Raw genomic sequence first — 15,950 nt, 5'->3', positions numbered from 1 at the left:
CAGAATCCGTCAGTGGGCGTTTCTTGAACTTCTTCCAGCAAAGAAGTTCTTTGACGCCTAGTCTCCTCCTACTCTCCCTGCGCGGAAGTCTTCTGCGTAGGGAGGGTGTGGGCAGCGGAGGACCCGTGCTCTCCCCGCTGGTCTCCGGCGAGGAGTCCTGGAGCCCCCTCGCCGATTCCCCCTTCTGCCCCCCTTCTCCACTGGTGCTACGCGGATTTCCTTCCCCAGCAGATGGGCTGCCTCTCTCCCTACTGGGACCCTCTCCGGCATCCCTCTGGAGCCTTCCCTCCGCCTCTGGCTCCGATGGCAGTTCCCTGACACTCACATTACTAACATCCACTAGAATGATGTCCGGAGAATAATATCCCGTAACTCCTCACAAGCATTATTCCACAATCTATTGCTGTACCCTGTGGAGCTCCCCACCTCCAATTGCTCTACCCTTTCTTATTTTCACCATAGAGAGTTCATGAGTTGCACATCTTAGAGTCTCCTCTAAGGAGACATGCATATTCCACCCTTGGAGAGCTGCCTTGCATGCCTGACACATGTACAGGGGAGATACACACATTCTTTCTTTGCACAAGACCCAGAAGCACAAGCACTGGCTTCACGAGACTCAAGTGTTCTATGACCACATTTTAGAGATCTGAAAAGTCTTGTCCTGTTCAACCTACTATAAGCCTACTATACAGAGTCACAGCTGTTGCTCCATCCAATTTTGGTTCTGGCCCCGCCCTCCACTGACATGTGGCCTCAGGAAGGAAAAAACTTTCCATGAAACCTGGGAGAACCATTGATGAAATTGACTCCAGTCCAAGAAACCTTATGCCATAAATTTGTTAGCCTTAAATGTGCCATGGGACTCTTTGTTGTTATTGTAAGTCAGCACCAAGCTTCTGGGGCCAGTTGGATCTATGAGCATCTATGATGTTCAAAAATCACCTTGTTTATGGTCTTCTACTTTCAAAGCCAATTGGAGGACATTCCTGCCTTTGCTGGAGTGGGTACAGTACCGTGCCTGGTTCACTGTGAGTGCTGCTAGAAATAAATATGAAGCATGAATAAATTCATAGCTCTGCTGGACACTATCACATCACTGTGTTTTCAAGTGACTCTTGTAGACAGGGAAAAAAGATCACAATGAGCTCAGTTTGGTTCACTCACTGAAGGCAAACAGGATTCCTAGGGGGAAGTGATGCGCCTGCTCAGGAGGAAGAGCTTGTCTATTTCTCAGGAGCTTGCTTGTTTTGAAGAGCAAACTTCCTATTCCATGGTATCATCATGCTCTGTCCCTAGACAAGTATTTCTCCCTCCAACCCTGTTATGTATTCCGTGGTCTGTGTTTGCCCAAGCTTGAGTCTGAACTAAGATTTCTGAGCTCCTTTGTTCTGATTCGATACATGTTGTCCAATCACAGAACATTTCAGGATTTTGGCCTCTACCACTGGCCCGTGATTTGCAGTTTGCAAGTGTAGACAGCCAATCACGTTGGGAGTGGGAGTGGCCCAGGCTTTCAGAAATGTATATAAGTAGTTGCTTTGCCTCTGCTTCCCAGTTATGTAGTTCAATAAAGGTTCTTGCTGTTATCACTGTGTCTTGCCTCGTGGGAACCCACCTACACTTCAACCCCCACCCCAAACATCATTAATTTCAGCAATGGGTGTGTTGAATCAGTTCAAAAAGTGAGACAGGTGGCTGATTAAAAATAAGATGATTCAAGTCAAGAAGAAATATTCCCCAGGCCACCTAATGGTATATCCACACTACAAGACTTAAAACAGTTTTAACTGCCAGGGCTTCCCCTTCAAAGCCATAGGATTTGTAGCTTGCTGAAGTGCAGAGACTTCTCTTAGAGGTGCTTAGCCCTGATAACAGAATTACAATTCCTATGTTCTTTGGGGAGAAAGGGAATGACCATTATATTACAGGCTTAAAACTGAGTTAAACGCATCTCTTTTCTTTGGTTTCTCTTGTAGTGTACAATGTTGATCGTTTCATTGATGTATATGACTATATTTAGTATATTAAAATATCTGCACTTTTCTTCCTTTTTCCTTTGGCGGACTATGGCCCCAGCAGGGAGAAGTGAGTTGCTTGCAACCATATAATGTATAGGAAGAAGGTAGCAAAACAAACAAAACATGCCAAAGATTTAGAGGATTAGGTTTCTGTACAGTATTAGGTTTGTAAGAAATGATGTAAGTTTACAAACAACTCCCTATATAATCGGGGTAGGATCTTGCTCCAGACGGTCTACCTTAGGCAGGCTGCAGAGCCTTCTCTGCAGTGGTACATCCTTTCCTTTTGAAGCCTGTGCAACTAGTTCCCTTTTGTCTTAAAAGTAAATAAAGGCAAACCTTTATTACTACTTTAACGAGAAGGGAGCAAGTGACCAGACATCCGAATTATAGCCTGCTGTTGGTTTCCTTGTTCTGCAGCTGTTTCCCCCCCTCTCCCCCTCTCCCCATATTCTATTGGCATTTTATCATTTTGCAAGTTGCCTCGAGGGCCCTCTGAGTTGAAAGGTGGGATAAAAATGGAAGCAAAACAATCACCATCATTTCCAGTGAGTCTGGGATCCTGCAATAATAACAGGTTGGGAAGACTAGGGCAAAGGTTGAGAGTAATGTTTTCTCAGCATGGAGGAAGAAAATAAGCTATCCCTAGGACGCAAAAGAAGGAATAGGAGATGTAAAGCATGGCTGCAGCAGGCCACGGTGCACTTCACCGAGAGCTGGTGATTGCCGCCAAGGACATGCCTAGCTTGAGTGAATCATGAGCCCAGAGAAGTACCAACATCTCCTGACTGGATGTTCTGTCACCCTGTCTTCCACAATCATCCCCTTTCCCCACCCACACTCCCCTTTCTATCTAGAATTGTATGGTGGGTCTATATGAAGAAGGGGGGGGAGGCACAATGCTTCTAGTGCTGGCTGAATGGCCTCAGCCAATTGGCATCTGCGGTGCACCTGGTTGCTAGGCAACACAGAGGATGCAGAGAAAGAAAATGCTCCTTCCAGTAAACAGTGAGGTAGGAACAAGGGAGGGGGAGGGGGAGAGAGAGAGAGAGAGAGACCTAAAAATAGGGAAGGAATAAAAATAAAGTTGATTAAAGCACCAGGATAGTGGGGTATCTACAGGATAAGGTGGGCTGGGGGAGACAAAGAATCCTAGTTTGCAGGACTGATGTGTGTGTGAATACTAATGTGCTGGGCTCTCAATCTCTCAACATAATAAGCAGCCCAACAGCTTTCACAGGACTGGATGTGTTCTATTTCATTTTTTATCCAACACACTATGACATTGAAGTCACCACCCTGGATTTCTGTGTATATGAGCATACTGATTTCATCATATATTTGTGTGCATAAAGGTTTGGATTTTGGGTGTGGGCATGCTATATTCTTTGGATTGGTATTTCACCAAAGAGGGTGGTTTATTGCACTAAACAATAGTTTCCAATAGCTTCTATCCATCTTCCAAACCACTGGGCTGTGTCAGTCGACACCACTAGCCAAAGTACTTTCCTCTCCTCTGGCACATCATAGATTTTCTAATCCACCATGCCAAACCTGCTCCCAGCTTAGCCCTTGCCCTGAGAATTCCCACTCCAACCCCAGTTATCTCTCACCTTATTTCAACCACCTCTCATCTTCCTGTTTCCTAGCCCAGGCTTGCAAATAGCTATCACCTTGGTTGCCTGTGATAAGCATTGTCTCACAAGCAACCAGGCAACAGAAACTGGTGAAAAACTGGAATAATGTCTTTGGTACTTTTATCACAAATGACTAACGTAGAGAAGTATGTATGGGCTGGTGTTCTACTAAGTGCCCCTCCAAAGTGGTTTTTTTTGTGGGTGCATTCTGTAGCATGTTGCTGACATTAGTGGTGGATTTATATGCAAGCTGGATGCTTCCCCAATGTTACGACATTATTGCTGTATGAAGGGGCACTCTTAGGTGAGCGGACAGGTGGGTGAGTAGTGAGTGCACAGAGGAAGAGGTGGGGGCGGCACTTTCTGTTTTGCCTATAGTGGCAAAATATCCTGGGTTGGGCCTGGATTTTGCTTTTTAGTTGAGAGCAACAGAAGAGCACAATAGCGTTCACCTCATTTTATCAGCCAAGACCAGTGATGGTATCTTACTATTGTAAACCGCCTCAAACCCAGACTGCCATTCCCACCACTCCTGACCCCCCTTCCCTCTTACCTTGTTTTCCTCCTTGTCTAAATCTAGCTCTACGGCTCTGAAAGAGCTTCATATATACTTTCAAAAGAAAGCAACAGGTGCCTTGAGCCCACAATCACCATGACAACTGTGTGTTACACAAGAAGGATGTGAAATTATAAAGTGCCATATACCTCCTGGAGCTGCGAATAGCATCAGGAGATAGATAGACTGGGTTCTGGATAGGGCTCCCTGTCCATGACCTTAACTATCCCTTGCACATGTGTGCATGTGCAAGCATGAATATGCAGTGGTGGTAGCGAAGGAGAACATTGGTATTTGGAGGGAACCTCCTCAATTAAACTATGTAACATTATTCCTCTCTTTTTGGAGCAGGTAACAAACTGCCTTGATTTATTTGTAAAAACATATATCTCTTGAGAATCAGTTGGCCTTGAATCACACAAAGTGTATGTTTTTCTATATGAGTGGTCCCCATGTTCAAGAAACGGGTCAATTGCCTGCTTTATACAGAACTGCACTCCCCCTGAAGGAGCAGGTATGCAGCCTGGGTGTGCTTCTGGATCCTGCTTTGATACTGGAGGCCCAGGTAGCCACACTGGCTAAAAGCACCTTCTAACAGCTGTGCTTAGTTATACAGGGGTCAGCAAACTCTTTCAGCAGGGGGCCGGTCCACTGTCCCTCAGACCTTGTGGGTGGCCGGACTATATTTTTTTTGGGGGGGGGGGATGAATGAATTCCTATGCCCCACAAATAACCCAGAGATGCATTTTAAATAAAAGCACACATTATACTCATGTAAAAACACCAGGCAGGCCCCACATGTAACCCAGAGATGAATTTTAAATAAAAAGACATATTCTACTCATGTAAAAACACGCTGATTCCTGGACCATCCGCATGCTGGATTTAGAAGGCGATTGGGCCGGATCCAGCCCCCAGGCCTTAGTTTGCCTACTCATGACTTAGTACAACATCAACAACTGTTCCTGGACCAGAAGAGCTTGACCACAGTAGTCTAGGCAGTGGTGACTTCAAGACTGGACTACAGCATTGTACTCTATGTGGGGCTTCCCTTATGCTTGATGCAAAAATTGCAGCTATTGCAAAATGTTGCAGCATAGCTACTGACTGGAGTGAGACACTGTCAGCATGTAACACCTCTGCTTGGAGATCTGTATGGGTTGTTGATTTATTACCAGTCAAAGTTCAATTGGCTATTGGTATATAAAGCCCCTAACAGTTGGGGGCAGTTTACTCGGGAAATCTCTACTCCATATGCACCCACTCAACTGCTTCAATCTATGGAGCTGACACTGTTATAGGTGCCACATAATACTTGCTCCACACTTTCAAGAAATTGGTCTGTTAGTGTGGCAGCTGCTACACTTTGGAACTTGTTGCCTATTGACATCAGGCAGGAGCCTTCACTGTACTCTTTTCAGCACCAGCTCAAAATGTTTGTGCTTAGCCAAGCCTATCCAGACGCATAGATGTTGATGTCTTTTAAATTTTTTTGTCTACTATTTATTTTAGTTATCTTTTAAATGTTTTTAATTATGTGTTTTTAACTTGTTTTTATTGGTACTTCTAGTATTTCTTGTAAACTACTCAAAATTTTTACTACAATCAAGTAGTCTATAAATTTTGTTAAATAAAAATAAAGTAAAATATTCAGTTCTGTACAGAATCACATACAGGACATGCACAAAGTTGTCCACTTGCTTTTTAACAAGTGGCAAACAGCTCCCAGGTTGAGCACTTGAGTGGCAAAACTCAAAAAAGCAAGAAAGCCCAAATTGGCTGCCTCCATTTGAGGTTGCCTGTGTAATCCTCTTGACTTCTCTTTTGCCTTAAGGGCTAGCAGCCTGACATGGCAACCACGTCTTATGGTTCCTGGCAGATGGTGACAGAGAATCACTCTGAGCACACAGATGTCAATGGCACCTGTCACTTTGCCTAGACCACTGGGGTCAGGAAAGACAGCTGGGTCACACAATATCAGATGAAGTGGTAAAATTGGTCCCGGACTGTTAACAATTCCGACTACATGGGAAGGGACTTCATATATGAATGCTTCCCCATGAAAAAGGTTCCCTGCGTATAGCAAACTATGGTATATACATCCCTTGTGAAAGAGTTAGCAAATATGAAATTATGTTATAACTTTCCCATGATATCCTGTTGCCTCCATACAGGTAGTTTTATATATGACCCCTCACATGCAGTCTGGTACAGTCCAAGGTTGTTTCCACATTAGAGTGCTTTAGTATCCCCGAGGCATTGCTTTATGGTTAATTAGCTGGATGTGAAATTAAAGCAGAGGTTCCACACAGAACTTACTATGTCATTACATTATCCTGCAAAGCATTTCCCTGTGATCAATATGTTTATTCACAAGAAAATCCCACTTAGCAAAGGTCCTTTCCTGCATTAATGAGGAATATCCCACCTGTTTTGGGGTTTTTGTTGTTGTTGTTGAGTTCAGCTATAGGATTCATGATGAAATGCCCCTAGTTACTCCTTTTGATCTGGTCTCATCAGGTTCCAACAACACAGCATGCAGAATTACTGGGTTTGATGCATTCACCCCCACTTTGCATTTTTAAAACAGTAAAATAGCCTTGGCTGAAGCAAACCCCTTCAGCCTTGTTAATAATCTTGTTGTTTCTGTACATAGGTCTTCATCCCTCAGTTACATGAGGAAAAACAGCTTTAACTAAAGGTGCCCCCCCCCCCCGGTTGAGGCAGCATGGGGCCTTGTACCAACAGCTGGTCCATCCTCCTTTCCCGGCTAAAAGAAGTAAGATTGGCAGGATAACAATAGGAGAAAGGGATGAGTAAGATGTTACTGATTGCCTTGGAAACGCATGCTCCCAGTCCCTGTGCCAGAGAAGGCTGGCAGCTTAAGAGGAATTGTATTCATTCCCCACCCCCTAGCCTCCCTTCTCCCTTGTACTGGAAGAAGCATGGAAACATATGCCCCCCCCCACACGCCAACATTCTTCATTTATAGACATATGCCAGAGATCACACATAGTGCAACAGTTACACAGATTTTGCACACATGTCTTGCTCCAATTTACCCACAACTGCTGGGTTGTCAACCCTAACTATTCAAACATATGAGTGGGGACCCCCTGCCGAAAAGCTGAAATAATTGAATGATGAAAAAACTATTAGGATATCTTCTGAGAGGGGTTTGTGTGTTCGTGTTCTGGGTCTACAGCGAATGCTGTGCAAAATTTGCTAGGTTTCTTTTTTAAAAAAATATCTTATTAGGATTTCAAAATGGGAGGCTTCAAAAGCATATTTCAAAACCATAAATCCACAAATGCAGTTCAGCTCCCATGAGCACACGGGCTGCTTAATTTCCATACCACAGAAAAACAGAACAGCCTGGATTCAACATAACTTCCATCTTTTACACACCATTCAAAGAACCCAAGGCCCATACCTAATGCCCTGTTTTAGCAATGTGAGCAGGGCAGGTGTCAATGTTGGAGGGGGCTATTTTTGAATACCCCACCCCACCCCAATGAATAAATGGGTGGGAAATTTCCTGTGCCAGGTCTGCAGCTGGTATAAATTGCACTATTGACAGGACATGTGGCTGTAGATTTAAGGGGTTTAAAACACAGCAGAAGTGTGGTTCACCCCCTCAGCTATCTATGTCCCTCCCATTTCAGCTATTTTGGCAGTGCACCCGAGGTGTTCTCTAGCAACATCTATCACGGTGGTGGTGTACCTGATGTTCTACCAAATCCAGGTCCCATTTTAATTCCTGAGGCGGAACAGGAATGTGCTACCTCCTGTCCCCACAAACCCTGCTCCCTACTACGCCACCCACTCCACCCTTTCAACCACCATGGCCCCCCTCACAGAAACGTGGCAAAAAGAGGGTATTCCACAAGGCCTTGGTGCTTGTTTTCTCTGCTCGGGGTTAGGAAAGACAACACCACCCACTGGAACACCCACTGCTCTCACCAAATGGGGGGGGGGGAGAGAAGCTTAAAACTGCATATATTACCCATGCAAATTTCAAACATTCATTCAGATTGGCCAAAAGGAAAGTAACTGGTCACGTCAAACTTCCTTGCTACAAAATCTGTAGTAAAATGCTCTACCCCTCCCTCCTTTAACGACCAAAGGCACAAGGTAGAAATCCGCAGTTACAACAGATGTGGGGGAAACCCTTCGAAAGGAAAGGTGAGAAGCAAACAGAATAGACTTGGCAAGCCTGGAGTGACCTGCGGGACACACATCCGAAACTTGATTTGCTTGGCTGGCGTTGCATGGTGTTAGCACTGAGCATTCTCTCCTGTAGAAAGGCACAGAGATGCCTGAAGCTATGCTCCCCCACTCCACCCCCTTCTTTCACACATGGCTGCCTGCTTTATCTGCAAGAGTGCTCTGCCAATTCCTGCAGGCAGCCGAGCAGAAAGGCCAAGCTCCAAAGCAGATGTGGTGCTGACAGATGAAAAGCAAAGTCTTGACTTCAGGAAGAAGAGGTGGGCTGGACCAAGGAAGAAGGGTTTTACACACAGACACATACCCGTACCCAACTCCAGCTGCATAAATACCGCACATCTTTTTTGTGCACCAATGCAAATGGGGAGGCAAAGATTAAGGAAGCCCTGCTACTGAGAGTATAATTATCTCTATTTCGCACCCCATAGTCTCTCCCCATCTCCACTGATTTGACTATTAACAAATCTGCTCTCTAAGTCACTTGCCACTAGGAATACCCTTGAGCTTGAGAACCCTTGAGAAGGGGTTGGGAAAAGTGATCCACTGAAAGGTCCATAGGCTAACAAGGCCCTTCTGGGGGTGGGGAACTGGCATTTTGCTCCCTCAGCAAACAAGGTAGGTTCACCTCTGTGCACCCTCTAGGCTGCAGTTGCAGCCTGAGTAAACTAGCCGAGACCACAGCCTGAACTGACTTCAGAGCTGATGGGGTGGGGAGGGCATACCTCAGGCTCAGATAAAGCCCTCACATCCAAGCCAAGTTCCTCAAGTCTGAAGAACTCATCTCATGGAGTAGCCACTCCTTCCAGCGGCCACCCCTTCCAGAAGCTGAGCACAAGCCTGTTTTTGACAACATCTTCCGCCTCAGGCCCTTTTGAACCTTGGTTGCTAGAGCACAACTGGACACAGACACACCCCAAACTGTGGCTGTCTCAGAGCTAGGCCCAGGCCTGACAGGGGCCTGCTCTTGAATATATTCAAGATTAAATTACGCATGCACACACAAGATGGCTGGGGGGGGGGGAGAGGTAGCAGTACATTTTAAGGTCATTCGTTGTGGTTGCTTTGTATACAACATAAGAAGCAGGTGTATAGGTACTTCTGAAAAGTATTTTCTCTACTCGTGAAGTTGTGACTGCTTTCAAGCCATTCTGACAAGGAGCTCCCCAAGTCCCTGAAGTGACATTTCTCAGAAAGCAAGCACCACACAGAGCGCCTGGAGATCTCTCCTGCATCCCTATGGAATACAAAATATTCTGGCAACGTGTAAGCAAACACATCGGCCAGACCACATCATTAATTCCCTCCTGATCCCCTTTGAGACACCTCTCACTTCAGTTTCTTGGAGAACAGCTGCCCCAAAGGATTAACAGCACATCTTAAGGCTGGAACATGCAGATATATTGAGAAGTAGTTTACACTTACTTTTTAAACACATTCTTCCTCAATTAAAACTTATTTACTCAGAAGGCTGAACAGAAAACATTTCCACTTAAGAAGAGGCCTGCTAGATCACATCCAAGGCCCATCTAGTCCAGCATCCTGTTCTCACAGGAGCCATCCAGATGTTTGTGGGAAACCCAAAAGCAGAACACAAACACAGCTGGTATTCAAAGGCATACCTAACCATTCTGGCTAGTAGTCATTGTTAGCTTTATCCTCCATGAATTTGTCAATCCTCTTTTAAAGCCATCTAAATTGGTGGTCAGCACTGCATCACATGGCAGCAAATTCCATGTGCTGTGTAAAGAAGTACTTATTTTTGTCTTTCTTGACTCTTCCAGCGTTGAGCTTCAATAGATGACCACAGTTCTTGTATTATGGTGGGGGCATGTCCCTATCCATTTTTCCCGTACCATGTAGGCCACATCTCTGTTCTACTCTCCTGTTTCCCCCCTAAACTAGGTCTAGGGAGACCTAGAGTCTCTGAAAACGTTAATCTCTGTGATGTGTTGGTACAATTTATACCCATTAAGGACACATTCCAAAATGCTTGTATCTGGCCATGGGGGGTGGGGGTGGGATTAGGTTTGGGACAAAACAGCAAGGAACAAGTTTTGAGAGAGATGAAGGTCATGGAATTTGCAGAACCATTTTCGTAACTCTGTAACTCCCTTAAAATTATTAAACCCATATTTGGGGGAATTTGGCCTGGTGCCATCTTTTCATATCATACAAATATTTAACAATGTGCATAAACATTTAAAGCTGAATCACACTATAAAATGGTCATGTAACTTCCTCCAAAGTAGCAATGGATAGATACAAGACCTTGGACTACATGGATCATTAGTTTGACAAGTACTACTGTTATAATTAGGAGATTCTGACTACCTTGTTGGTCATGCTTGACCATCTAGATAATTGGGAACTAAAGGTCAGAAAAGCAATACTTCCCCCTTCGTTGGCAACAGATCTGACCCGAGACCTATGTTGTCACCCAGTACTAATATGCTCTGCATTAGCATTAGTCAGGCAAACAAATGTATCCAACTTTTACTACTCCTACTACATTATTATTACCACCACTGTATTTTCGTAAGCTTCCTAGAATTGTATTCACTAACATGCATAAACCCAATCAAAACTCTCTCTCCCGCCCTCCCTCCCTCTCCACTAGCTATCCTCTTTCATAAGATGTGGGAACTATAATACAATAAATATCTATAACTACCTTTTAAAATATATAAAAATGAGTATTTATTGAACAGATCCTGCTATACAGTTGAGTGACTGCAACAGAAAATGAAATGCTGCAGTGTAAAAAAAAGAGAATCACCTGCTTGAGGTTCATCAGGAGAATGGTGAAGCATTTTTGAACGATCTGAAAGTTACCAAGGGGATCTAAAAAATTTAAATGCCCTAAAAATGGCTTGCCCCTTAACAACAGATCTGATGTGGATACTTTCATAATGGCCTTTTCAGTTTCTACTTGGGTTGCATAGTAGCCAGTTGCTCTTTGACTTCCTGAGTTCCCTTATCCCACAGATTGCAAGCTACAGCTGCTTGCAAAACACTGCTAGAATGACAAGTGGTGGCAACCAAGAGGCTATGAATGATGAAGTCATTGTTAAGAATAGAATGCCTTGCAGCATGGCTGCATTGTCTAAGTGACAAAGCTTGCACTAATACTGCTGAGAGCTGCTCATCCATCATGGAGTCTGTGGACATTATCTCACACTATAAACCCTACTTTCAGATGCGAAAAAAAGATGTTCTTGTGAGTCTATTCAAAAACATAAACTCTGCCAATAGCTGGTATAGTGCATGCATGCTGAATAAATACAATGAGAAACTGGATGAGTGCCTGATTTTGAAATCATGTACATGAAATTTAAGCCAATTAAGCTATTATGTGACTGTAAAAGAATGTTCACATTAAACCATAATTTCAAAAGACGAAACCGCAGCTGTATCTTCTAGATTTTCCTCCAGAATGTTTTCTGATGGGAAAAATATCTAGCTTTTTTCAGAGTGAGAAACATTATAAAAATTGAAGATTCTCACACCTTGCAAAATGAGAACCTCCACATTCCTCTGCAATCATCATAATAAAAAAGGCGAGTTGATTAACGTTAATATGTTCACTATGACAAAGGCACAGACTGATTCAAGATTTCCAGTGACTTAAACTCTGGGAATAGATCTGAGTGAATACCTTCTGTTTCCTGTATACTGTAAAACCAACAACAACAGGTAGAAGGGTGAGGGAAAGGCGAGAAACTGAACAAAATAGCCCCTTTGAGTTTCATCAAGATCTGCCCCAGGAATCTCAGCGCATGCTCCAATACCACCAGGTGTTTGGGGATTCCATCATTGTAGCTTAGATCAGCAGGTAATCAGGCCTTTAATGTGATAAACTTGTTGGTGTAGAGCTTATTTCTCTTATTAAAAGTAATTTTTATTCACAAAATAAACAAAAGAAAAAAGAGGGAAGAGGAAAAAATAAAGACAGTAAAATAAAAATAAAAATAGTATAGCAGCAAAAAAAGAATCAGTTCACAATCTGAATTTACTTCTCTTGATCTCCATGTTTTGTCTTTTCCTGTCACTTCTTGGTTTCCCCTTAATGCAGCCCCCAATTTAAGAACAGGTCTAATATTATTTTATTGTACTACATTGTACTAAGTACTCTAAAGTGCTGTTTGGACTGTGTGTATGTTACACACACACACACACACACACACACACACACGGCACTGGATTTGGGGTGGGGTACCCTAGACAGCATCTCAAAAAGCAGAAACATCACCTTGCCAACAAAGGTCCGTATAGTTAAAGCTATGGTTTTCCCAGTAGTGATGTATGGAAGTGAGAGCTGGACCATAAAGAATTGATCGCCAAAGAATTGATGCTTTTGAATTATGGTGCTGAAGGAGACTCTTGAGAGTCCCATGGACTGTAAGAAGATCAAACCTATCCATTCTTAAGGAAATCAGCCCTGAGTGCTCACTGGAAGGACAGATCCTGAAGCTGAGGCTCCAATACTTTGGCCACCTCATGAGAAGAGAAGACTCCCTGGAAAAGACCCTGATGTTGGGAAAGATGGAGGGCACAAGAAGGGGACGACAGAGGACAAGATGGTTGGACAGTGTTCTCGAAGCTACCAGCATGAGTTTGACCAAACTGCGGGAGGCAGTGGAAGACAGGAGTGACTGGTGACTGGCGTGCTCTGGTCCATGGGGTCACGAAGAGTTGGACATGACTAAACAACAATAACACCTGCCTGGATTAGGGACGCGGGTGGCGTTGTAGGTTAAACCACAGAGCCTGGGACTTGCCAATCAGGTCGGTTGTTCGAATCCCCACGAAGGGGTGAGCTCCCGTTGCTCAGTCCCTGCTCCTGCCCACCTAGCAGTTTGAAAGCACGTCAAAGTGCAAGTAGATAAATAGGTACCGCTCCGTCGGGAAGGTAAATGGTGTTTCCGTGCACTGCTCTGGTTCGCCAGAAGTGGCTTAGTCATACTGGCCACATGACCCGGAAGCTGTACGCCGGCTCCCTTGACCAATAAAGCAAGATGAGTGCCGCAACCCCAGAGTCGGTCACGACTGGACCTAATGCAGGGGTCCCTTTACCTCTACCTTTACCTGCCTGGATTAAAATTCCAGTAAATTAAAATTCTAGTAAATTAACTAGGAGGATTTGAACCAGGCATCATCTCCCAGTCTAATCTCCCTTGAAGGGTTGTTGTGAGGATGAACTAATTGATTCAATGCCTTGGAGAAATGCAAATATGCTAATGAAGTGAATAATGGGAAATAATTTCCATAGGTAAAACTGAATGGTGTTTTTTTCCCTTTGTCCAGGAAAGAAATCCTATTGTTTTGCATTGAGCCCAATGTTCAGCACTTAGTATTCCTGAGAGAAAGGAAGCATATAGTTTCTTGTTCTGACATCATTGCTCTTGTCATGTGGACTATGCACACTGTGCTCAGTCCACAATTCCATCTAGCTGGGGATCAGCATGACCTACAACAAGCACTATGCAGACAGCACCATGCAGACAAGCCCTTGGAGTACTGATGGTGAGAACCAGGAAAATGAGCAAACGTGGGATTTAGTACAGACAGCCGTTGTCATGCCAACTTTTGATTTACACAGAACAATTAACCAGGCACAATGCAAAAGTTGTTCAATCTCACAGAAATCTAACCAGGCACAATGCAAAAGTTACTCAATCTCACAGAAAGAGAGAAGTTTTACAAATATTTTAGCAAATACCATTACAAAGTGGACTATCAAAATACATGAAAATTCTAAGATCCGCATTCTCTATTCAATGCAAAATATATTAACTAACACCTGGTTAACATATTGCATCATATGCAAGCAGAAAGCTGCATAATTATTTCTTCAATGAAAAGGGATTTCAAATTTCATTATTGTATCCTGCATACCTTAGAATTAATACACATTCCATTATGACTTTTGGATAATTCTGTGCAACTAAAAAGCTTGAACATTTAATGCCAATATACAATATCACCTTACCATGTTTGTTTGTCTAACATGCACAACATCATCTTCTTGTTTCTCTTAACATCCATTGTTTATTATTATAAAACCAAGCAGCCTGAAATAATTATTTTTACACTAGAGTCTAGAGGGTTAACACTTCTTTCCCCAGACAAGCCCCCACCCCCCAGCTTAGAATAAGAGCTTCTAATGGTACCCATAGGTTTATGAGGAGAGGGAGATCCTATTTGCAGTGGGTGGGGGTGGCAAGGTGTAGACTGGAGCCAGCTCAAGGGCCAGAAGTCTTTCCTACATCCTTGCTTTAGAACCTTTCAATATTTGCCTCTCTACAAATCACACCCTTTTCTTCCAAACAAACATTAGAATGATGTGCAACCCAATCCTATGAATATTTATCTTGACATAAATCCTATTTAATTCAACAGAATTATCTCTCCATGTAAGAGTACATAATATCAAAACCTTAGCATCTAATGCTTAGATATTAAACTCAATAACCTAAAAAAACCCCAACAATCAGTAATAGTGGAAATTCAAGGAAGAGGGAGGGTTTTTCCCCCCAGGCTCCTAAAGGCTAGTATGTATTAACAGGAGAATAGGAATATTTAAATAAATAAAAAACCTCTCCAGCAAGTGTGATTAATTTCTTTGGGTTTAATATTCAGGGCTATAAAATATGCATCACCTACCCTACAGTGTTTGAGATTTGTCAGGTGAATGCCTCATTAAGCTGCTTTGGGAAGATGTGCTCTCAATGTGATGAGATGTGAGCTTAAATATTTTTGACAAATCTTAAAAAACAAAATGAAGCCATTTTATTTATTTTTAAATGTTTTATGATCAACTTAGCATCAAGGAGAGGTGTGCAAGCTGACAGTTCTGAAGAATGAAAGCTTCCCAATTATCACATTATGCTATCACTGCAGAGTAGGGCAAGCTACTGCAAGCACTTACATGTCACGATGCCTTCCCAAAGGAGCTCTATATACTGATCTCAGCAGAGAGTGTAGTGTGTTCTGTCTCAGATATTTGACTAGGAAACTGCCAGTTGCATCAGTTCATATCCATTGACCCTCCATCCATGTCTTCTAGAACGATAAAAGAGAATACTGTAACTAGTAAATGCTGTTCATCGTTTAACCAAAACCTATCATAAAATGGCTGGCTTTTACAGAATGTTTATATAGGCATTGTGCCTGCCTCCCTAAAGAGAAGGAAACCACATATACACTCTGGGTGCTCCAGATAGGCTTCCAGCAACAGAAACTTTGCATTCAGCAACCTTCTGAACACAAGGAAACTGATTCAGTGGCTCTACACTGGAAAACCAGTTTTTGTGTACAAATTGTTCTCAGTAGATCAGATAGATGTCTCAGAAATTTATGTGAGTGACTGACTTGTCAAACATAATTTAACCAACAAATATGCCCATGGATAATTTCATTAAGAGAGTTTAGTGTAGACAGTTGGATATTACTGAATCTTGGTTAATCTAGCATCTTGATCATGGGCAGGGAGCCCTTTCCAACTCAAGG

At 43.2% G+C, this 15,950-nt stretch overlaps 1 protein-coding gene across 2 annotated transcripts in view; it reads right to left on the bottom strand.

The window, feature by feature from the left end:
• The window catches only part of GPRIN1 (G protein regulated inducer of neurite outgrowth 1), a 57,917-nt gene that overhangs the window by 40,771 nt on the left and 1,196 nt on the right, over nt 1-15,950 (bottom strand). For both annotated transcript variants that reach the window (XM_083603877.1, XM_083603878.1), the window contains exon 2: nt 15,370-15,503. The gene's annotated coding sequence lies outside the window, so the exon portion shown is untranslated. The remainder of the gene's footprint in view (nt 1-15,369; nt 15,504-15,950) is intronic.

The sequence above is a fragment of the Podarcis filfolensis genome (genome assembly GCF_964270895.1).
Source record: "Podarcis filfolensis genome assembly, chromosome: 2".
Taxonomy (NCBI): Eukaryota; Metazoa; Chordata; class Lepidosauria; order Squamata; family Lacertidae; genus Podarcis; species Podarcis filfolensis.
This window is presented reverse-complemented; position numbering and strand designations above follow the sequence as displayed.